The 24533-nt window shown below is 32.0% G+C and overlaps 1 protein-coding gene across 9 annotated transcripts in view; it reads left to right on the top strand.

Moving 5' to 3' along the window:
- The first annotated feature begins 3631 nt into the window (after positions 1–3631).
- The window catches only part of Octbeta2R (Octopamine beta2 receptor), a 74998-nt gene continuing 54096 nt past the window's right edge, over positions 3632–24533 (top strand). For 5 of the 9 annotated variants that reach the window (XM_081979279.1, XM_081979278.1, XM_081979283.1 and 2 more), the window contains exons 1-2: positions 3632–3911; positions 20627–20858. The gene's annotated coding sequence lies outside the window, so the exon portion shown is untranslated. Of the gene's footprint in view, positions 3912–9095; positions 9248–20626; positions 20859–24533 lie in introns of those variants that run through there. The other 4 variants (XM_081979286.1, XM_081979284.1, XM_081979285.1 and 1 more) reach the window with 2 other exon arrangements.

The following is a 24533-nucleotide window of genomic DNA, read 5'->3' as shown; positions in this document are numbered from 1 at the left end:
CACACAAAACATACCCCAAAAAGTTTACTAAACGTTACCTAAAGGGCTGTTTAGTTCGTTTTCTGATTGTACTTCGCTGCCAAACAAAATTTACGAGCAACGTTATTTAAACTGCTCACACTTAAAATTCCTCACCTGCATTTTCGGCGAGTTTCCTTTCAACGGAAAACGTAATTCCTTCACGTTCCAGTTTCCGCACTGGTTCGGTTCGTGCTTAACCTCGAATCTGCAGCAGAAAAATGTCGGTTAATTAGACAAAGAAATTTCGCGAGGAAAGACGAAAAAAGTTAATGATGCAAGGGATCTTGAAAGGCGATTGCGTGACTTGAACCTGAAAATTTATTAACGCTATTTTAGGTAGTGCCGACACATTTTTTTTGGTGTTTTTTGAGGGAAAGCGTGTTGCAGTGCATTTTCTGGATGAAATTTCATTATCCAAACTGTTCATCAACAAGGCTAGTGCATAAATAACCGGTGACGGGAGAATGAACGACCTGCTGTACGCTTTACGAGTAATAACATGCCATAACTTTGATGAAATTGCTAGTTTGTTTTCAAATAATATTTTGTTCCAGATTTTTAATTACTTTTATAAAACAACACTCACTAATCTTTAATTTTGCATTCACGGTGTTTTTAGTACAAATAATTTGACAACAGGCGGGTCCAGTTTTAAGTGTCAATAATTCACCACTTGATAGCCAATCAAAAATTAAGTTGACTTGCATTGTGTCATTTTTCTGAAAAACGTTTCCTAAGGAAGATACAGTCTCCAAATATCAATTTAAAAAATCGTTTTATATTTTGAAACTGAACATCCAAGACTTGTGAAAGTCCAAATTTGTACTGAATAGTCTAAAAACTTTTTTACTACTAGGAATGGTCTTATGATTCGCTTTCTCAGACTGCCATCCTGGTTGAGTGTCTGAAACTGGCATTCAAGAACTAAAAAAGTCCGGAAATCAAGACAAAGATTGTATTGTGCATGAAACTCATTTTTTACTACTAAAAATAATATAAAAGTTGACTTTTAATGCTAGAACTGACTTTACTAGGACTAAAGAGAGTCCAAAAGTATATTTTCAAGACTTTAATTGGTGTACAACTCAATTTTCTGGACTGGAAGTCTAGAAGTAAATTAAATTTTCGGACTATTTTATTTCTAAAAATTAGTTCTCAAGACTATTATTGTAGCATTTGGTACCAACATTTTTTACTTTTATTACTGAAGAAACTTGACTTTTGAAAATAGTCTTAAACTCGATTTTTCAGTCTTAAAAAGCACTAAAAACAGGCTGAATTTCTTAGAGATGCTACAATTTATTGCACCTATGAGTGTAGAAGCCAATTTAATAGTGAAGAAGCTTGAAATAACATTTTCAAAATTATGGTCAGTGGACAAACTGGCTTTTAGGCCTGATAAGTCAAAAACTTTGTAAAGATAGTCTTGAAACTCGATTTGAGGCACTGAAAACAGCCTTAAAACACTAAAAACAGTCTAGTTTATTAAGAAATACCCGAATTTTTAGCACTGAGGTGTCTAGAAGTCGATATAATAGTGACAAAGCTTGGAATGCCATTTTAAGTCTATGAAGAATGTAAAAATTGTTTTTTAAGTTTGCTATGTCAATAACTTGGTGAAACTCGATTTTCCAAGCTGAAAGCAGTTTTGAAGCACTAAAAATAGTCCAGAATTCGAAGAAAATGAAAACCAAAGTAAAAAGCACGAAAAGTTCGTTTTCAAGACAATTTTTATGAATCTAATGTCAATGTCCTGCATCTAAGACTATTTTCAAGACTAAAATATTGAAATTTGTCTTCAAATTATGAAAACTTACTTCAAATGCAAATTTTAAGCTTCTGATTTCACTTTTCATTAGTTCAGTCACATTTTGGGGTTCAAGTAAATTTTTAAGGTTTAAATGTATGAATTTGCTGTAACAAATTCTTGAAAAAGTAGTTTTTATGGCTACAAGTCAATTTTCAGTATTAAAGTCTCTCGATTTGCATGAAAACTGGTTACAAACACAATTTTTAAGCTTCTGAAATTGTTATCTTTTCTAATTCAATTTTCAAAACTAAAGTCTTTTTGTTTGTCTGGAAACTATGAAAACTGGCTACAATAATATTTTTTAAACTTCTTAAGTGAATTTTCCGTTTCCAAGACAATTTTTAAGTTGGGTTGGGTTAGTTTTGGTTCTTTGACCGTAATAACGTGTAATAAAGTGCTTGTTCCAAATTTGATCAATATTGCTCCAACGGTCTGACAGTTATGACAAAAAAAACGATTTTTTAAACAGAAATTTGAAGGACTGTATTTTCCTTAGGAAGCACTTTTCAGGAAAATGACATAATGAATGTCAACTTAATTTTTAATTGGCTATGGATTGGTGAATTATTGACATTTAAAACTGGACCACTCTGTATATTTAAACAAAAAAAAACATTTCTTCCAGTCTTTCTACTATTCCTTCTATTGCTGTAATCACGTGTATCATACTCTCTTAAGTTTTTTTGAATTTTATATGGTTAGTTTGACCTTTCTCAACCTAATTGCTTTATACTACTATCGAGAAAACATTAATTCGGAAAAACGGCTCGTCCAAACTGAATTAATGTATTTTGTTTCATTTTATGGCCCTGATAAAACATTACGTGCTTACGACCGAAAGAAGCTGCCAAATTTATGGATGGTTTTTTGCTTGTTGACCATTTGTCTATCTTTTTTTCCCCTTTCATGATTGGGATTGAGTTACAGCACCATAAACATTGGTTCCCTTTTATGAACGCATTACCGCTTTGATTCGTGGAAGGGTTTTAGGAAATAAGACAGTAACTGTAGGTAAATTTGCCCTGAGGCACGTATTTGAGCTATCAATTAAACGGACCAAACTATGCACCTTGACGTTCTCAGATATTCTCGAAACTTGGTAAAGGCTCAGATTCTTACCGGTGCCGAAATTGCGTCCGGTATTAAAGCGGTCCCAAAGTTTCCTCTATATTCGGAAATTCATGCAGTTTACTGTGTAATTTAAATCAGTACTCATTTTCCTTTCAGAAAACACATATGTTTAGGGTAAAAATCGCGATTACATCATAAATTCTCCACGTTATCTGACGTCTAAATATTGAAACGACGCTCCAGAAAATCGTAAAAAGGAATATGGTTATCTCGTTAGGGAGTCTCTATATCTGTCTGATTTCTCAACCCGTTCTCGAACACCTTCTCATTTGAATGTGTCATCCCCAAAGCGCATCCGGAATGTCTGGATCGAATTTTCATATAAATGTATTTCGTGTGATAAATTGGGCGCTTTCTGCTGTTTCACAATCGCAAGCTTAACCTAATTTGAGTGAACTAAAATATCAGTTTTGCAAAAATGTTGTTACAATTGAAACTAGTTTGAAACAAATTCTTTAATTTGCCATAATTAAATCAATGTAAAATATTCTCCAAAATCACCTGATTTAGCTTCACTAGATACTTTTTTTTAGGTGGTGTGAAACCTTTAATTGAACAACTCAATTCGTCCAGTTTAAGTGTCTGGGACCGCTAAAAAGCGGTAATTAACAGTTAAATCTTAGCGCTGCCTAGCGACCTTTATCGTTATCGTCCTGCAGGCGCAAAAATCAGCAGCGCCACTTGGAGATCCGTCGACGCCGCCAGTCTCAGGACGCGCGTAGTGCGAACGGTTTATCCTGGTGCTGCCTACGGTGCCGATCGATCCTGACGTCTTCGTAGACAGTTTTCAATTTTTTTTTGGCGGGAAGTTTATGCGGTTTTTTTTCTCCATTTTTGTTGGAACTGTACTGAGGCAATTTGAAATTTTGAGGTAGTGACATTCGTGGTGGTTGATTCAGTTAGTGACACCCTAGTGAATGGTTTCGCGTGTTGGAAAAAATGATTTGAGGTCAGTACATTTTGTTTGTTTTCAAAATAGTGAATGGACATACACACAAAAAATTATTATTGCAACAAAAAACAGTATAATAATAATTAAAAATGCAAAATGCAAATTAAAAACTAAAATAGTAGTTTGGCCTGCAAGGATATTAAAAAAATTCCTATTCAAACTATTGTATTACAATAGCAGCTTAGATTGCCTAATTATGTAAATTTACGATAATCAATATCATATTTGTAACAAACAGGAAGAATTCCTGAATAAATTTAGTGCGGTTAGAATGAATGATGGCTAAGAATGGTCCAAAACGTACGATGAAACTTAATTTTAGTACTTACTATGGCACAATAAATAATTAAGAATTTAGAACGTTAAAACAATTTGCACTAAATTTCCAAACTAAAATTTCTTCAATTTTATGTGTATTATGCTTTTCTATTGGTTTAAAGTTTAATAACTCTATAAAAGGTGATTCTAAATCAGTCAAAAGCAATTTTTTTATTTGAAGGCCCTGTATTGCTTAATATCTTCAGTAAATCTAGATGAGAAAAGAAAATGTTGTTATTAATACCCTTAGCACATAAATTACTAATTTTCTTTTTAAAGCAAGCTGTATTTTCAGTTAATTTGCATTTTTTTAAGAAGCGGTAATGTCCTAGCTATTTTCTCTCATTATGGTTGTATTCTTTTTAAGCGTACAAAGCGTAGAAGATTATAGCGTTTTTCATTATTCCAGCTTTTTGTACTTTTATCTAATTTCATATGTCTGTATTAAGAAAATTATAACAATCTAACAAGTCGTTTTAATATTACATCAACTTTGCTAACATGTGGCTTACTTCACTGATATAGGAAAACCTTTGTTAATGTTAATATTTTAAATAAATTGTATATGCCATATTTCAGTTGACCTACAAAAGTATTATAATTCACCTTAGTAATTCCTGACTATATCATTTTTTTTAGTACACTTTAATCAACTTTAAGACTGTTTGTTTCAAAATGCTAGTACATAAACTGATTGAATTCGAATAACAATAGCAGAATTAAGTATCATCTTTCCATGTTTACCGATAAAACGCGTGTTTACCCTGTAGTACCGCTAACCGCTGACAGTGATCCTTAGCTAATGATGATTTTCTATTATGAAAACAAACAGCTCGATTAAAATCTATTTGGAGAACGGTTAACATCGAAAAGTGATGAAGTCCTAACGCTATGTTTACACTACACGTCCACTACTTTGATTTATACCAGATTATTGTAGAAAATTCGCTTTTTCAATTAACTAGAACTACTCGTATTTACGTACTTTATCAATTTTTCTGTGCTGCAAAAACACTGTTGATATCGTGGGTCGTTAAAAGCGAGTAATTTTTTTCTAAACAATTCTATAGGCTATTATATTGGTTTTCTATGTTAAACATTCAAGGAAAAGTCATAAAACGTATTTTCTTTTATAACTCATTTGATAAAAAAATACCAAATGAGCTATATCAGTGAGTAATTAGTTTTGTCATGCATATATTCCACTTGATTAACTATAGGCGATAATTAAATATTGAAAATTTTGTAATAAATAAAAGCATCATATTCGGTGACCGTTATTTGTTTTAGCGATAAATTTTAAAGCGTTATTGTGCTTTGTTTGGTACTGTACCGGTTTAATCTACCTTGACGTTTGTTCATCAGCGCAAAAATTAATATTGACCACTCAAACCACGTGGAAATGTAACTTTCCGGTTTAGCTGCGTTCAATAATGAATTTCGAGGGTTAAATAAAATGTTACATCAATTCCAATGGTGCAGAAATCCCTGTGCATCATACCAAAACACTGACAGTCAAATCTACGCTTTTTTCCGAATTTAAATTTCAAAACACCCTTGTTTCCGTTCCGCTTTTCCTTCTGCCAGCAAAAACGCAAATCTCTATTTTCCTATCGCTTCAATACTTTCCCCCCGACTTTTGAGTAAATATTTACAAGAACAACCAGGCTAAACTTATTAAAATGTAGTAGACCTTCACTATGTAGCAGTATCACTACCTCAACAGTTGAGTTTATTGATTGCAATACGCGGATTTTAATTCTGTCACGTACGTGTGAAATTTTAAATAAACTGCAATACCGGCATGTTCTCTGTAATCTGGATTGAAAGTAGTGCATCGCATTTATGCTGGCATTGTAGCACTGAAAAGTAAATTGTGGTTTTTTTTAACCAAAAAATCTCACATCTCACAACAAAATGCAACATAGTCAGATTGAATAATCCAAATAAAATATCAAAACAACGTCCTGTATATTACAAATTTAATAACTAATTACAAATTTTAAAACAAATTAATTTTTTAATAAAAATTTAGGTGTAAATTAATTAACGAGCCAGTTCCAGTAATTAAGTACAAAGTAATCAAAAAATGTATCGGTTTTTATTGTTCTCCAAAGTTTAGATTCAGTTGCAATATCAGTCAATTTGAACATTGTTCATATTGGTTCATTAAAACTTAAAATGTAATTTAATTAAAATTAAATAATTTTGTTTTAGGTTTTGCTGCTGTAAATTTGATAAACTCGTTTCAAAATCGCGGTTTAATTATTACTCTCATGTTGTGTGCACTGTTTCAGATTAACAACCATATCCAAAGCGAAATATTCCAATTTATAGTAAAATGCGAGCAGCAAAATTAAGCTGTTTCAATGCACAAAAATGAATGGCTCTTAGCGAATGTTTGCAAAAGTAATAATATTCTGCATAGTGCCATATAGCGCTGATTTGGATGTGGAAATGAAAATTAATATTTGTTAATACTACCAAAATTGCGCAAGAAATTTGAATATGATGTGCTTCAATGCTGTTTTATGTACTCGTTGACTAGAACGCAACACAAAATTTGAAATAAAGGACTCCCAACGTTTGAGACAATATTTGAAACAAGGGATTGTAATTGGTAATGCAGCTTGTAGATGGTAGATTTAGTGGTAAATTTTACCCTTCACCTGTGTATAAATATGCCATTTACTGTGCATTGGAACCCTTATGAAGCAAATAATGTAATTTTTCCAATTTTTGAAAGGTTCAAAGTGGTTATATTACCTAATTTAAGGTCCTTTGGTGTAAATATACCTTTGCTGTGCATTGAAACCCTTATGAAGCAAAATAAAAGTCGACCAAAATTGCACTTTTGACCAAAAATGTAATTTCTTCAATTTTTGAAAGGTTGGAACTTTTTTATTTGAACTCTAATCAATTTCGCTAAATCGCAATTAGAAAAAGGATTAAAAATACTATAAATTGATCCAAAACCGCCTCTCTAGCTCTTCATGTTACCGAGTTACTATCTCAAAAAGTAGTTAAAAAAGACCCCTAATACTCCCCCATTCATTAAATTCTTATAAAAAATGGAAATTTTTAAATTTCTTTTTTTGCGTTTATATCACCTAATTTAAGGTTCTTTGGTATAAATATGCCCTTTGCTGTACATTGGAACTCTTATGAAGCAAAATAAAAATTTGCCAAAATTGCACTTTTTACCAAAAATTTCATTTTTTCAATTTGTAACTTTTTTATTTAAACTCCTATCGATTTCACTAAACCACCATTAGAAAGAGACTAAAAAGAAGGTACTACAAAATAAGTTAAAGCTCGCCTCTCTAGCTGTTACCGAGATATTTAATTTCTAAAAATTTGTTACAAACACATCTAATACCCCCATTCTTTGAATTTTCATGTTTTAAAATTGTTATCAATGATTATGATGAATGTGATTCTCATACTTTTTATGCGAAGTGTACATGTGCAGCATTTGCTTAAATCTCGACACAGTGATTGGTCAAAAAAAGCAGCTTTCAGCCTGCTGCTTTTTTTGACCATTCACAAGCGCGCAACTACCGCACATGTAAACTTTGAGGGCGTACATGTATTTTAATTTTAGCCCAATACTACAAATTAAATTTCTGACATTCCTACATTGCCTCCAGATTAAAACAGGTGTTAGAGAATGTTGAAAATTTTCATTAAATTTAGTGTAACCTTTCTCACACAGCTCTATTTACTGTAGCACGTTTACCGCACTCCTTGACAGACCGGTTCCATCGGGTAATTAACATTCGCGAGGTCCGGAAAAGGCATTCAAATTCTTGACGTTTCCATTTGGACAGCTCGTTTCACGCTACGCTAAATATTTCCATCTCGAGTGGGCCGTCGACGGCAAAGTGGTCGCATTATATGGTCAAACACACCCATTTCCGAAACGTCGTACTGTTTATTATCCACGGAAAATTCGGCAACGTTGCGGAGAATCGCGCGAAAAAAAAAAACTATGTCACATTTTCGAGAGGTGCCAAAGTCACATTGCGATATTTATAAGAACTTGGCAAACGAATCCGGTCTTTTTATAAAATGATATTTATATCGGCCAGTATCTTCTATAGGTTGAGATTTTTGAGGTATTTTTGTAGCGTTTTTGTTGAAATTTTGTCAACAACACGTTTGGGTGGCATAATGGCCACGGATTTATGTCGGATTTTTCAGATATAACATCAACTCGGATGTGTCGCCAAATATTGCTATTAAAAGTGAACGTTATGTTTGTTTTCTTTTCAGTTAAACGGACGGTTGAAAATACTTTGTGTCAACGTTGCCACTGCTTTTAATTAATATAGAACCAAAACACCATAAAAATTACTATTTATCTTTGTTTAAAATATAAATATATCTTTAACCTCATTACGACTGATTATCCAACCAAAATTCTAGCGGCAAATAACCAAAAAAAGAATCATGAAACAATCAAGTCTCGTTCACATGGAAAGCAATAATTGTAAATGAAGCATCCCGGATGTGTTAGTTAAGGTCACAAAAAATCGTTATTTTTATTTTATTACAGCAATTCATTGCAAATTAGCTGTGGAATATAAAATACAGCTTCACTGTCGCAAAGTTCTCTGATAATACAAGCAGTAAAATTTATTCGAGAAAACAATAATCATAACGAAACGATGTAATTGAAACTATATGACTCGTGTTAAACGTAAACAAGGTTCGTTCAAACAGTGGGCAATCAAAAATAATAAAAGGCGTTTATTTCCAATTAACAATTCAATACCAAAAAGTTCATAAAAACCTAAATTAATGGGGAATTGTTCGGTTTCACGAAAACCAAACTGCGTGCGTCGATTACCGTATTGTTTTTCCGTAATACATTTGAATTTATGAGCCATTAAAACTGGCGATATACCTTTGACATAAGTATCAGTATTTTAGTCAAGTTGATTTATGCAACTTACTCAGTTCAAAATAGTGCAAAACTAAATTTAGTGCTTTATCCAAAGTTCTAAAATTAGGTAAGTAATTTCCAGTAAGTACTTTGTAAACCAGATGATGCTAGCATGCAACATTGTATTATGTCATCAACATTATATTTCCTATTAGAAATTAATCGATTAAGGTGGAGCTAATAATGTGCATCTTTTGATAAACTTGAAAAGGGAAATTTTTTCCTTAAATTCACTTAACCAAAGTGAAAAAACTACATTTTTAAGTACACCTCAAAGATTATTTAAATTGGTCTTTATGAAGCAATTTAATCACTTTCTCACTGATTAAATTTTTTAATTCGAGATAGGAAGTGAATAATTTTATAATAAGGTCAACTGATAATTTCGAGTTTTAAATCAAACGTTATTTATACGTTATATCATTTTTCAAGGTTATTTTTAACGCCAAATCAACGATACTGAAAGCAACATTTGAAAATTTCATCCATTTTATAATTTATTAACACTAATTCGTAATGCTTAAAATATAAGTCCAGGCATGAAAGGAATTACAGAAAATTGCCATTTTCTGAAAACTAAATTCTAAAATCAAATCATTACATTTTAGTGTTAATAATAATTATAAAAACAATAATAAATTGTGGTTAATCTGTTGTTTGTACGATTATGCTAATAAACAAAGCCCGTAATCATAATATTATTGAAGTTCTAATTTAAATAGTTGTTTTAATGTTTCAATACGTTAACTTGACACTTAAATTGGTTTTATGAGTATAAACAATGTTCTTTGTGTAACTTGATGTTTATTAAAATTATACAGATTAAAGAGACCATACCAACATACCCAAAAAAATTTTTAAATCTCATATACTGAGTGTTTAAGTCATTTTTCTCAGATCATTTTTCCATAATTAGCTATAGGTCGGTTACGTCATTGGATATATAATATTGAAGCATCCAGGTGGTGTTCGATGACGTTACTGTCACTGAATTTGAGTTGAACCTTACTAAAAAAATAATATACCATAAATGCACATTCATTCAGCACTATACTGAAAACAATTAATCCTACTTATTTCTAATTGGTTTCTAATGAATATTTAAAGAGCGGAAGTTTTTAAACTATTATTTGTATTTTGGGTGTGACTGAATCACGGTTTTACCATCATTATTCCTCATATAATTAAGCAAACTTTGTTTTCTTGTTTGTGTGGTAATTTGCATCTATTTCCTGTTTGTTTACTGGATTTAACTTTGCGGCTACTCTTTTTTTAGAAGAAACTATCGATAAGTTTTTGCGTTGTGTCCTTACATTTGTCCTCGAGGACGATCGTCTATCAGGCACGTGCAGGACTTAAAAAGTAGTTTTTTACCATAGACACAAAACAAACCGTGGAACTGGAAAGAAAACACTCAACGCTAACGACCTAATATCGCGACGTCAGCGAATCCTTAAATCTCCGCCCTGAATCTCCATTTTCTTTCCGACCCTCAGTTTATATTCGGAAAAGGGCTGAATTCGGCTTGCCAGTTGGCATAAATGTCTCTCCTCTCCAATTCGGATATTTTGCCTCAAATATATCGCCTCCCTCTTCTGGATGACGCAAAGCCAGATTTAACGATGTATATTTGGCCAAAGAGGCTCTCGTACGTAGTCTTCCGCGAAAAGAATGATTTAGCTTTTATGCACTTTGGGTTCCTGCTGGAATAGTTTTATCTCGGAAATTCATCAAATCGCAAATCTCCTGGTTTATTTTCGGGTGAGTCGTGTATCACGAGCAGGATAACTTGGCGGTTTTGTTTGCTCTTCTATTGCTGTCAAGCACGTGCTATTTGCTTCAATATTTCTGGATTTCACTTGAGAGCTACTCGAGGGACATTCTCGTTGTCAAAAAAATTATGTTGACCTTTCTCGTGTTTGTCTGTCGATTTGCCATCACTCGGGACTTGTTAATCTAATTTGCTCCGTTCAGTGAAGGGTATGTTTGTTTCTTTATTTGACATGAAGCCATTTTGATACTCGATAATAAGTCAATTGTTTTTATCAAAAAAAAAAACAATACGTGCAAGGGCACCTCTCGTGTGAGCCACCCCCTGTATATACAGTTTTATCATTTTGCAATTTGCTGCATTTTGAATTTTGAAAATTACCAATGTTTACCACAAGTAAAATTGAACTTCTTACAGTAATAATATTTTAGTTTTATTAATTTTATTGTTTCACGAGCAAAATTTAATTATCTTAATAAATTAAATCTTAATGTTATCTACAGTCAAAAGTTGTCTTCCACAGAAAAATGCACTGAAAGTCATGCCAGTACAGGGTGATTGATTGAATTTTGACCACCCCCTTAACTTCCATAATTTTGATTTTAGCAAAAAACGTTAAATATAAAACTAGAAGATATTTAGGTCTACTTTATTTTTAGAAAAACAGTTATTATACAGGGTGTCCCAAATTTGAGTAACAAACCAAACTTATGTTTTTTTAAATAGAATGACCAACTTTTTTTCCGATATTTGAATTCTACGTCAAATTCTAGGCCTAATTGATGTAAAATGTCTGTATCGATATTCAACTGTTTCCGCAGCAGCGTCCTTGATTGATTGAATTTTGACCACCCTCTTAACTTCTTTAATTTTGATTTTAGCAAAAAACATTAAATACAAAACTAGTAGATATTTAGGTCTACTTTACTCTTAGATAAAGGGTTATTATACAGGGTGTCCCAAATTTAAGTAGCAAACCAAACATGTTTGTTTTAAATACAATGACCAACGTTTTAATCTATATTTTAATTCTACGTCAAATTCTAGACCTAATTGATGTAAAATGTCTGTATCGATATTCAAATGTTTCCGCAGCAGCGTCCTTGATTGATTGAATCTTAACCACCCCCTTAACCTCCGTATTTTTGATTTTAGTAAAAAAAAACCAGTTGTCGCAACAGTTTTAGATATTTGGGTATATTTTTACTCTTAGATAAACAGTTATTATACAGGCTGCCCCAAATTTGAGTAACTAAATTAACTCTTAATCACATAGTCGAGGAAACATTGTTAAAGTAACAGATGCTGCGGAAACAGTTGAATATCGATACAGACATTTTACATCAATTTCTAAAATTTGACGTAGAATGCAAATATCGGATAAAAAATTGGTCATTGTGTTTAAAAAAACATAAATTTGGTTCGTTACTAAAATTTGGGACACCCTGTATAATAACTGTTTATCTAAGAATAAAGTAGACCTAAATATCTTCTAGTTTTGTATTTAACGTTTTTTGCTAAAATCAAAATTAAGGAAGTTAAGGGGGTGATCAAAATTCAACCAATCAAGGACGCTGCTGCGGAAACAGTTGAATATCGATACAGACATTTTACATCAATTAGGCCTAGAATTTGACGTAGAATTCAAATATCGGATACAAAGTTGGTCATCGTATTTAAAAAAACATAAGTTTGGTTTATTACTCAAATTTGGGACACCCTGTATAATAACTGTTTATCTAAAAATAAAGTAGACCTAAATATCTACTGGTTTTGTATTTAACGTTTTTTGCTAAAATCAAAATTAAGAAAGTTAAGGGGGTGGTCAAAATTCAATCAATCACCCTGTACATTCAAAACCCCAAACCATCATTATTTCAGTTGCGACACCCGGTATATATTTTTTACTATATCCTGTACTGAAATTCTGAGATTTTGAGGTTTTTTATAGTTTCAAAAATAAACAGCTTGAATCATCTTATTATAGAGCAGCTATGTGTTCAAAATTTCGTTCAGGTATAGTGAACAAATTCTTATTTCAAGAGTTTTTATAGACTATTTTCAGAAGTAAAAAATGACTTCAAAAACTAGCCAGAATACTCTAGAGCCATTTTGAAAGTGCCAAAGGCCTCTAAATGCTACCGAGAACCTTCTAAAAAGTGTCAGAGGAGTCTACTCAAGTACTTTCCCAGAGTTGTTTTAAATTGTCAGAGGCCTCTAAGACTATTTTGAAAGTGTTAAGAACCTCTAAATGCTACTGAGAACCTTCTAAAAAGTGTCAGAGGTTTTTACTCAAGTGTCTTAAACTTTCCCAGAGTTGTTTTAAATTGTCAGAAGCCTCTAAGACTATTTTGAGAGTGTTAAGAACCTCTAAATGCTACTGAGAACTTTCTAAAAAGTGTCAGAGGCCTCTACTCAAGTGTCTTAAACTTTCCCTTAATTTGCGTTAGTTCTAATTAACTTTTTTTATTTTATTCCAACTAGAAATTATATAGTTTGAAATTGGATGAATAAATGTATTATATTCTATTTAATGATGAGTGTATTCTCTCGTTAAATAATGCATTAATTATTAAACAGCGTTGAATAATCCAAATTGCCCCAAATAGGTGCCATAGAGCAGCTAATAAGGCAATTTATATAGATCTATATAATTTAGCTCCAAATTTGAACGCTTTTTGTGGAACAACATAGTGTAATATTAGTTATAATTTTTGGTGTCAAAACTAATTATCAACTTTCGATTGACCGTCGCTGAAACTTTTGAATTCCCGTTCTTTCGCTAACGCAATAAATAAAAACCTGGCAACAACACAACAAAGCAAAGTTTCAGAGGAAATTGGAGAACCTATTGAGAATTTTAATGAGCATCTGAAGCCGGGTATGATGCACGTATTGCATTTCTAACCTAGTTTCTGCAGTCACTGTGTAGGAGACTTTACGTTTATTACGGCGTCATATTAGGTGTTGGAGGCGGAAAATTAAAACATCCAACTTTACGACCCCGAAAATTATTGGCGTTCATTCTGTTATTAAGCCGGCTAAACCAATATTTGTCGATCTCGATATTGATATCGACTTCATTAAAGCGTAATCTGAGATTCAGCTCTAAGGTACAATCACTTTAATCATTGTTTTCTAGACACTTTACTTATTACAATCCTTTCGGTTTTACGAATAGAAGGTTAATTTTTGTAATACATTTGAATAAAAAAAAAGTACAGGTGGATGAATGTTTATACACAAAAGTTGAAATTCAACCCTTTTTTCGTGGTCCGGAAAACAGAGTAAAGTTTAAGACAAAAAGACAAAGTCACTAAGAAAATAATTCTCCACTTAGCCTCAGTAAACATGAAGAAAAGTTTACGTGTGTAGCAAAACTGTAATATCGTTCTGCTAGACTTTTATCAGCTAATAAGAGGATGGAGAAAACCACATTTTCCAGGTCTAAGTAGTCCTCCAAGAGTTGATGGAGCGGTTAAAAGTTAACTAACGTAGTTAAAAACAGTCTTTATTGAAATGGTGGTGTGAAACATTAGCTTGTAGCGGTTGAAGGTAACTGAATAGCGCTATCGCTTTGCCAGACATCAACAATTAAACTTGATGGGGTTACAATTGAGAAAGCCTTAGGGGGAAAACCTTTTATATTTACTAACATGCTCTAGTTAAACACAATACGACTTAGGTGGGTAATAGGGAATTGTCAAAAAATGTATTGGGTTTTTTGCAAGAAAAGAGACAATAATTTTAATTTCCTTCCTTAATTTAAATTAAGAGTTGGTTTTGTGTTTGAAGAGCTTTTCATGCGCGAAAAAATTCTAATTAAAATCCGTCGTACTTGCGAAGTAAAACTTCCTCGGTTCGTCGAGATGGATTCGAGAACGTTAACTTTGAGAGACCGAGATTAAAACTGCAAATCTGCTTAAAACCGAGAACATAATTCATAATACCCATATAATATACATATATAATATTCTCTTATTAAGAAAAAGGGGTTGTCATATTAAATACAATTATAAATTGATTATATTACGAATCTGTGGCAATAATTTGTAAACACTGAAAATCAAACAAAATTAAGAAGACGCCACAGAAAAATTACCTTTTGGTCAAAGTGTGTAAGAAACGAAAACATCTATTTGCTACCTCTAAAAGTCTTTAAACTTTCCAAGAAAATTTTAATATTTGCTAGATACGTCTAAAGCTTTTTTGACGATTCCAGAACGATCTAAGTACTTTAAATACTGTTATAGAAACTACTATATCTGCTAGATGATTCTAGGAGGTTTTTAGATATTTCCAAATGTTTTCAGAATCATTTTCATGAACATAAACATTTATTTAACACGACTTACTTTAGAAATGCCAGAAACCTCTAGAATCTGAAGAATCTTTTATAAATCCCAGTTGCTTCCAGGATCATTTTTAATTTTGCCATAAACCACTAACACACTACAAGAATCTTTTCCTATTCCCAGATACCTTTAAAATCACTTTTGAAATACCATATGTATAAAGAATCATTCATTATAAAGTTATCAGAAGATTGTAAAATTATTTTTAGAATGCATTTTAAAATTAACTGTCAGAGGCCTATAAAAACTTTGAAAACATTTTAGAAAACTTTTAGCATATGCCAGACGCTTCTATAAATTATTTTAAAAATGCCAGATGACTCTAAATATCTTGTAAATCACTGAAAAATCTATTATGAATGCCAGATGTTCCTAGAATCATTTCATAACTAATTAGGAATCGTCAGAAGCATATAAACCTGACAACAACGCTTATGGTTACCAATCGAACGAAATGTCAAATCTAAAATTTGTGACGTAATCCTGATTTGGTTTGATTTTCCCTATATGTAAGTACTAGAGGGAAATGCAGCAAAAAATGTCAATACTTTTAAATAAACGTTTTCTTGCCTTTATTGTATTTCTGTCATATTGTCATACTATAAACAACCATTTTATTGTTCATTGATTAGCAATTTATTTTTGTCCTCATCAACCGTCACATCTATGTCGCTTGATAAATTACCTTCCCACTAATAACAATTGAGCGTAAATTTATCAAAACTATTGACTAATGAATTAATTCAGGTAATTACCATTATTATGATTCGCATCATTATAACGAGATGTAAAACAGCTAAATGTCATTAATGAACATCAATCATTATTCTATTAAGAGGCGACGAAGTGCTAATTCGTTCATTTGTCACGATAGAAAATTGTCATAACACAGATTATACAAATTTTATTTGACACGAGTATTGATAAACAGTACTTACTACTAAAAAATTCATAAATTATTAAGTATGGTAATAATTACATTGTTGTTTTTTGACCTAATGAAAATGTATACATAGTCGATAATGTCAATCATTAATAAACTATTAGAAAGTTGTTGAGTGAGAATTGATGGTTTTAGTATTATGTAAATTTCTTAAAAAACCATTTTTTCTTAAGTAAATACAGCTAAAACTAGAGGTAAGCAAATACCAAACCTTGGGTGTTACTTAAATACTTTTAACCGAAAAACAAATATTTGAATTGAAATGCCAGAGATAATGTTCGTAGAGTATTATTGCCCACTAATTAATACCGTTTAATTTTTTAATTTATTAGGGTCAAAAGCCTTGGTTCGCAAATAACTCTCACAGATCGACTGAATTTGCTGATAACAACGACAATTTTAGGTCGAGTTAATTCGGTTTTGCGCAAATATTTCGTACTCGAAAAACTTTTCCTTAAATTAACTTTAAAGGCAACGAATAGCCTGCGAAGGCTTCTTGAAGGGGGTTGGTTTTATGGAATAAGTGCCTTTTATGGGAGAAAGAAAAGTGGAAAATGATATTTTTGCTTTCTTTCAAGACAATATCGAATGTGGAGTTAAAACTTCAGACTTTTCCCAATGATACTTGACAGAGTACAAGCTTATCCAGATGAAATAAATAATTTGTTTTGGTGAACTATTCATTTGTCAAGCAGCAAGATGAAGGTTGCTTTTTTGACCAATCACCAAGAAATTTATGTAAATCCTGCATAAATAGCTAAAATAAATTTAACATAATTTCGTATTGTAAAAACTTGGCAAACCCAAATAACTTAGTCATATAGAATTCGATTGGATTTCCAAATTCTGACCCTAGCCAATTCATCAATTAGTCATCGAATTAAAACCCTCACGACCCGGCCAGAAAGTCCATTCTAATTATCGCCCTGGCTTTATGAAAATTTATCGTCATCACGGCAATAATTTCAACGCAATTAAAAGCAATTGTAGTTGATTGTGCAAATGCCTGCTGCTGCTTGAGTTAGAAACGTTAAGTGGGCAATTGTGAGGTTATTTGTTTGAGGTGTTGGTTGCTATTAAGCGGATTAGGAAATTATTATTAAAATAAGGAGTGAAAAACCCCAATTTGCTAATGCTATTTCAAAAAGTGTTTAAAAATGCAGTCATTTTACTCTGTTTTAATATTTAGTGGTATTAATAGGTTAAAATTGATTTTCCACACAAATAAAGGTATCACAATTAAAACTACTGAAGGATTTAAGTAACAACATCAGTAATAAAAAAGCTACGATTCGTAAAAGTTGGAAAAGTGTATCAAGAGCGCGAACTGTACCATTAAAAGGCAGTAAAATTTTTATTGTTCAATAAAATAAATTCTATTTTTGTACTGTTTGACTTTGAAAAGTGAATCTGGTTTCAGTGAAAGTGTTTCAAATTTTTGTTAAACATTGGTTTTTATTATACAGTCAATGTTTCTTTTTATTAAGGAACAGAGAAAGATATAAACGTATATTTGGCTGTTTTCCATTTACTGCAGCATTTAATGGCCGATCGTAAAAAATGCTTATTGTGGTAGATATTACTTTTATATAGCTCAATATTCACTCTAACCTTTTATTAGCTAAAAGTTTACTACAAAAGTACTTTGACAGGAAATGGTTTTCTTATGAGACACGCACACAAAACACACTTTATTTAAACTGTTCCTGCTGTTTACTGTAAACATTAGACTTTTTATATAAATATTGTAACATAATTAAACGTTTGTTCGGTAAGTGTTGCCAAAATTTAGAGTTTTTCAGTTAGTTATAAGGATGTGGAGGTGAATTTCAGTCTGGTTTTCTTTGAAGGTTTTGGATAGAAGCCAAATGTTTGTTCTATATGGTTAATCATTTAAAATTAGAGTCTATATAGTTAATTATTTGTCATTTAGGATTTGATTATCCAAACTTGGTGTGGTTATCCAAATGTAAAAATACTGTTTGTGAGTAAAGTTTTAGCAAAAAAATTCTTCTTTTTAAAACATATAATAGTATATTACATACTCAGGTGGAAAGTGTTTGATTTCTGTCGAGAGATTAGGTAGTTAGATTAGGTAAACTTTATCTCGAGACAGAAATTAAACTTTCTACCGTGGTTTGTATACTATTTACATCGAACTTTTAATAAATCATTCAGTTGAAATACTGTAAGCCCAGATATGACAAAACGCATATTGACATTCACCCGGGTAGAAAGTGACATTTACCCGGGTGGAAAGTGACATTTACCCGGGTGGAAAGTGAGTACGTAGTAAAGTTGGAAAGTACTCACTTTCCACCCGGGTGGAAAGTAAAAGCAGGTAATTTTCATCTTTCCACCTGGTTTACACATAAGAAATAATGTTATTACATACCTGGTTGAAAATAAACAAATTTTCAAATGTCACATAAAAAAATTAATGTACTTGGCAATCAACAATTGTTTGGCAACATAACTGAAATAAAGCAGTACAATCCAGTAATACAATATCAAATACTTTTTAAGGTTGTGCCAATATAAACAGAAATATCTACTCATTGTGTTACATTACTGAAAATGTCACTAAAAGATTTTAACACAAAAAATAAAAAAAATGTCTTTCTTTATCTTATTTAATTAAAATTTTGACAAAAAATGATATTTTTCCAATTTTCAAAAGGTTCAAAGTGGTTATTTCATCTAATTTAAGGTCCTTTGGTATAAATATACCCTTTTGCTGTGCATTGGATCCCTTATGAATCAATATAAAAAATTTGCCAAAATTGCACTTCTGCACAACACAAAAAAATTATTTCCTCATCTAATTTAATATCTTGGTATAAATATGTGCATTGGAATCCTTCTGGAGCAAATTGGAGCTGTTATTTCTAATTTAACTCTAGAAATAAAAATGTCTGCTACAAATTTTAAATCTTGCCCCTCTGTTTATCTAATTTGATTATTCTTTTCAGCTATTAGTACGTGAAAATTAACCTCAAACATTGCTCGAATGCAATTTATTTGAGGTTTACGCAATTTTTCAACAAATCAAATTTCTTAAGGGAATTGACACAGGCGCAAAGTTACCGTTCATATTTCCACCGAGAATTTGATTAACTCGATTCACGCAAACCGATTTATATTCCAGACAGGTGGGAAATTTGGAAGTATTTCGAGCAATTTGGGGGGCAATCGACGAACACACGAGCGTGTTCTTCCCCCAAAATAAGGTTTGTGTCTGTCTGCCATTTGGAAAAAATTCTCTTAGAACGTAATCTACTTTTCGCGTTAACGAAAACGCCTTTCATCATCCACCAAATTATAACGATGCCATTTCCCCCACAACTTATTCAATATAAGCTTTTTTTGGTGCCGAGCATTTTATTCCAGGCAATATCCCCCGATCTCTTATGGAGACTGGATCTGCATTATCTTTCCACTTTGTTAACTCCTATCCAGTATTTACGGGAAGAAGGGTCCGATTCAAAGCTACGATATTCTATTGTCGAATATGAATGTCAGATTTAGTTGGGGACTAAATTAAGCGATTTTAATGACCTGAAAGGGATCAAATTTTGGATTGTTTAATGGTTTAATTATCCAGTTTTTAATTAAATTTTTCTGGCGGGGGTGTGGACTTGATATTGTTTCTGCCAGTTGGCCCAAAAAATAATTTCGCCAGGTCAAATACGTACTAAAACAAGAAAATTCTTGATAATCCTTTTAAAGCTACGCAATTCTCCAAATTAACGTGTTTTAAAATTTGCAAAACCATAAAACATCGTAATCCAGCTTTAGCTATGAGACTGACTGGATTTAGTGTGACCCAGAAAAATCCGTTCAGGATTAAAATTGTATTAAATCAATCATAATTTGATTTGTTTGTTATTCTAAAATTAGGAATTTTATTTAAAACATTACTAATAAACTGATAATTTTTTGAATGTCAGTAAAAAATTTGGTTTCAAGTATTTATCCACAGTTTGACCAGAAGATTAACTAGTTGTACCACCTTTAAAGGATGCACTTTTAAGCTTACTGAAACATCGATTCAACTTAATTACTAATGATTAGGTTAAGTTGAAATTAGACAACTTTCTACACAATTTTATGTCATTAAAATTAACTACATAACTTTATAAAGACATAAACTAAGCCCCTTCTTTATCTCTCAAAATTTGAATAACCACGTGAATAATCCAGAAACGTTTCGTTGATTCTATGTAAATTTTCTCACCGCTGTCGTTTGTTAAGTTTTATACGCCCCTCTAAATTATAAACTCCAATTAACACAGCAAACTCACTAAATATGTATAAATCACTCCTAACCACACCCTTCGGTGCTGTAACATTAATTCCCGAAATTTTTTGTTTCAGATGCTTTGAAGACACAGAAATCTGGAACGACGGCCAGCAAACCTGGATGAAAATTATTGTGGTTTAATTATAGCGTGAAAAACAATCGCGACCATTAAAATCTAGTCCCAGAACAACTGTCGGCCATTTTTCATGTCGTTTTAATAATTTTCGGGTGTTGGCAAAAGTGCTTTTTAACAGTGATTCAGTGCTGATTCGTGCGACTACGGTTTTCTGGAAAGGCCGAGTTTAGGTAGGTTGGTCCAATGTTTTTTGATTAAAACTTTTGTTTAGTTTCGTAAACTACCCCTCATTCTGGTAAACTTCACTATGAACGAGTTACACGTCAGGCCAGAAAACTAAAAGTAAAATGTATAATGCTGGTTTCGTGCATGATACTTTTTAATTTAACTTTTTGTATAGGAAATGCAAGTTTGAAATGCATGAGTGGTGATTTGTTTTAACTTTAACAACCTGGTGAAATCATGTTTTTTCAATATATTATTCAAAAACAATTTTCCTTAATAAGCTTTATTATTATTACTTAATTTTTTTTGAGACAACTGTATTTAGAACTGTGAATTTGGGAGCTAAAAGTATGAATTAAATTTAAGCTGTAAATTGAACAGTTACCTAAAATGTAAAACCAAAATACTAGTAGATACTGTGACTCGACAAAATAACAATTTATGATAATTGTTTGTAATGCACTAACGTGATAATTAACCTTGGCACTGTGATACAATGTGTTTTTAATTAATCTACCAGAGGAAAAGTGTTGAAATGTCACAAAAATCCATTTTTATGTGGTCAATAAACGTGTTTCTTCTTTGTTTGATACAGTAAAATTGGATGTTTTTCTAATTTTGCAAAATTCTTAGATACTGTCTTACCTAATTTATGTTGATTAGGTCTCTAAATATGTGTAAGGTTTTTGGGTAAAAAATTATAGTTTACGGAATTAGTACATTTTTCAAAATTGGTAAATAGCTTGTACAGAGAAAAACAGTTTTTGTTGTATTATGCAAGGTTTTCAGCATATCTGACAATAAAAATTAAAAATTTTTAATACAAAATTTTCTTCTAATTTTCGCACAGTTGCAAGTTTGCCAAACGTATTCTGAAACACCCTGTACAATTTTGAAATGAGAGTTAAATTTCAGATTTATTACATTAACTTATTCTCTTTTAATGTAAAATAGAAAAATAAAAAAAATTATTCTTGTTGGAATAGTTTTACAATTTCTATGTTATACTAAAAACATTAATTATACAGGTTGTCTCAAAATTACGTGGCTACCCAAATTTACTTTTTTCATATGCGATGCCCAATTTTTTGGATTCATTGATAAATACTAAACTTATTTGACTAATACTGTATCGACATTCAATGGGATCGTAATAGTATATTACATACTCAGGTGGAAAGTGTTTGATTTGTGTCGAGAAATTAGGTAGTTCGCCGAGAACTTTATCTCGAGACAGAAATTAAACTTTCTACCGTGGTTTGAATACTATTTTATTTTCAACCATTTATCAAAATCTCATCGAACTTTTAATAAACTATTCAGTTGAAATATTGATTGCTAATAGTCTCTAACAATAAGGTAGTATAGGTGTACGAGTGGTTATGACTTCAACCATAATAAACGACTGGTGATTTGTTTACAATTTTGACAACGTCATTATTGTGCTATTCTGTCATTAATATTTTGAGCTGAAACGTTCCTTAAAGTGCTTTTAACATGGAGATTTCTGAAGACGCAGATGTTACTCATCATCATCTGAGCTGCGAGCTGTTACAGAGGTGGCGGCACAGTCTCTTCTATAAAAAGTAAGCCCAGATATGACAAAACGCATATTGACATTCACGCGAGTGGAAAGTGACATTTACATTCACCCGAGTAGAAAGTGACATTGACATTCACCCGGGTGGAAAGTGAGTTCTTTCCACCCGGGAGGAAAGTAAAAGCAGGTTATTTTCATCTTTCCACCTGGTTTACACATAAGAAATAACGTTATTACATACCTGGTTGAAAATAAACTAAATATTTTGCCTTAATTAGTACGCAGAAAAATATGTGACAGCTATTTTTTCTTTTTTTAAAAAAATCAGTGAAAGCCATACTTATTTGGTACACCTCTGTGACGTAGAAAAGGACATGTGCTCTATCTCTCTTCTGTTTATAGTGAGTTGAATGAGACGGAATTCTCACCGGACGTTTGGTAAAACTAATTTGTCTATAAATATACTAGATATTTGTATCCATTACTTTTCTATTTAAAGTTTTATTCTAAAACGAAAAAAAAGCTTGTAATGAGGTTTGAAAATTGAAAAATTTTAAAACTTCTATTCTATGTCACTTACGTTCTTCCCAAAATTTGTATATTAAGTATAATCAAACCTCCTAACAGGTTATATAAAAAGCAATAGTATTAAAGTTTAAATATTACATAAAAAATTTTTTTGCTTGGTTTTCACACGTTTAAGCTTTTAATAAATTTTAGCTAGAAATTGACCAGTCAGATAATTTAAATGGAATAGCATGGGAAAAAGTCAAGTATTATAGCTTCCATCATATTATTAGTCAAAAGTCTTTTTATTTTTAGTTTATCTATTATTTGTATAACGTTGGCACATGCACAAACATACAGGTTGAAATAAAGAACTAATAAAAATTCAATAGATCATAGAAAACACTCGTAAATGAGTTATTATACGTTGTTTATCGGTTTCCGACTGGTACACGTTGTTAAAATGTCAAAAGCAAAAACTAAACTCTCAAAAACTTTGTAGTGTAATTGAAGCAAGTGCACGACAAACAAACAGTTTGGAATAAATGATCTTTTATTGTCACAACAAACCGGCATGTGGGTGGGCGTATCCAGTATATACACTTGACCAGAATCGCCTGGCCTTGTATCAATAAAAACATCACTTTTTAATGAGTCCTTAATAAACACTTGTTACAACACTTTTCTATTTATACCCAACCAGCTAATGACTCCTGGCAAAACACTGGTAACTGAAATATATGTGGTTCGTATTCGAGGAAAACTTGTAACTTAATTGAAATGGAAATAAATTCTCCTTTAAAATAAATTGAATTATTATCCTCTGAAGAATTTGGGCTGGAAACAAGTTCAGCAAACGTAATTGAGAAAACGACCCTAGTGTGGTGTAGGATCTGAAATTCAAATGTGTAGAAGTCGAATCGAGCATTATGCGAAATTAAAGTAGTATACCGACAAGTTAAATTATTCATATTCAGAGAGCTTGAAAGGATTTTGTTTGTCGAACTGATAGGACTTGCTAATTCCGAAAATGGAGTGCCACAAACTCCCCGAACGTCTGTTAGCTTTACCGAAATGCACATTGTGAATCGAAAGACCGGATTTAGGCCCTTATTCCAAAGGTTTAACCGAACATATATGACCGGTCAATACACACAGGCAACAATGGTCATAATCACCACCAGGAAACAATGAGAAATTGAACAAACCGGACAAGAATTTGATTACAAAATGCCCTTTTGATGAACCGTGAGCTGAAAGGACCTCACGTTCCGCTGATTAGGCAACTCGCAAAGACTGTTCCACATTGCAAACGGGCCCTAAAGGATTTATTATCTAATTTCCGTTGATTAGCGCGTGAGGAGCATGTTGACGGATTTTGATTGAATCTTTGATAAAGTCTACCTATTCCACTATGGGGTTTATGTCAGGCGAACGGAAGCAACGAACGAAAGTAGGTGGTCGGGGTTCTTGTACAGTTTCCTGTAATTCACGTGACTATACCTACTCAAATTTATCAGTTGTTCCATTTTGTATTCCTTTGAATAATTAACTATTTGTGTGTTACACACCTGGTTAGTAAAGATGAAAAAACATACATTCAAGCTCATAATTGCAACATAATTCGTGACAA

This window comes from Ips typographus, linkage group LG4 (genome assembly GCF_016097725.1).
Source record: "Ips typographus isolate SLU linkage group LG4, UJ_Ityp_2.0, whole genome shotgun sequence".
In the NCBI taxonomy this organism is placed as follows: Eukaryota; Metazoa; Arthropoda; class Insecta; order Coleoptera; family Curculionidae; genus Ips; species Ips typographus.
The sequence above is the reverse complement of the archived record's forward strand: the minus strand, read 5'-3'. Positions and strand labels throughout refer to the sequence as shown.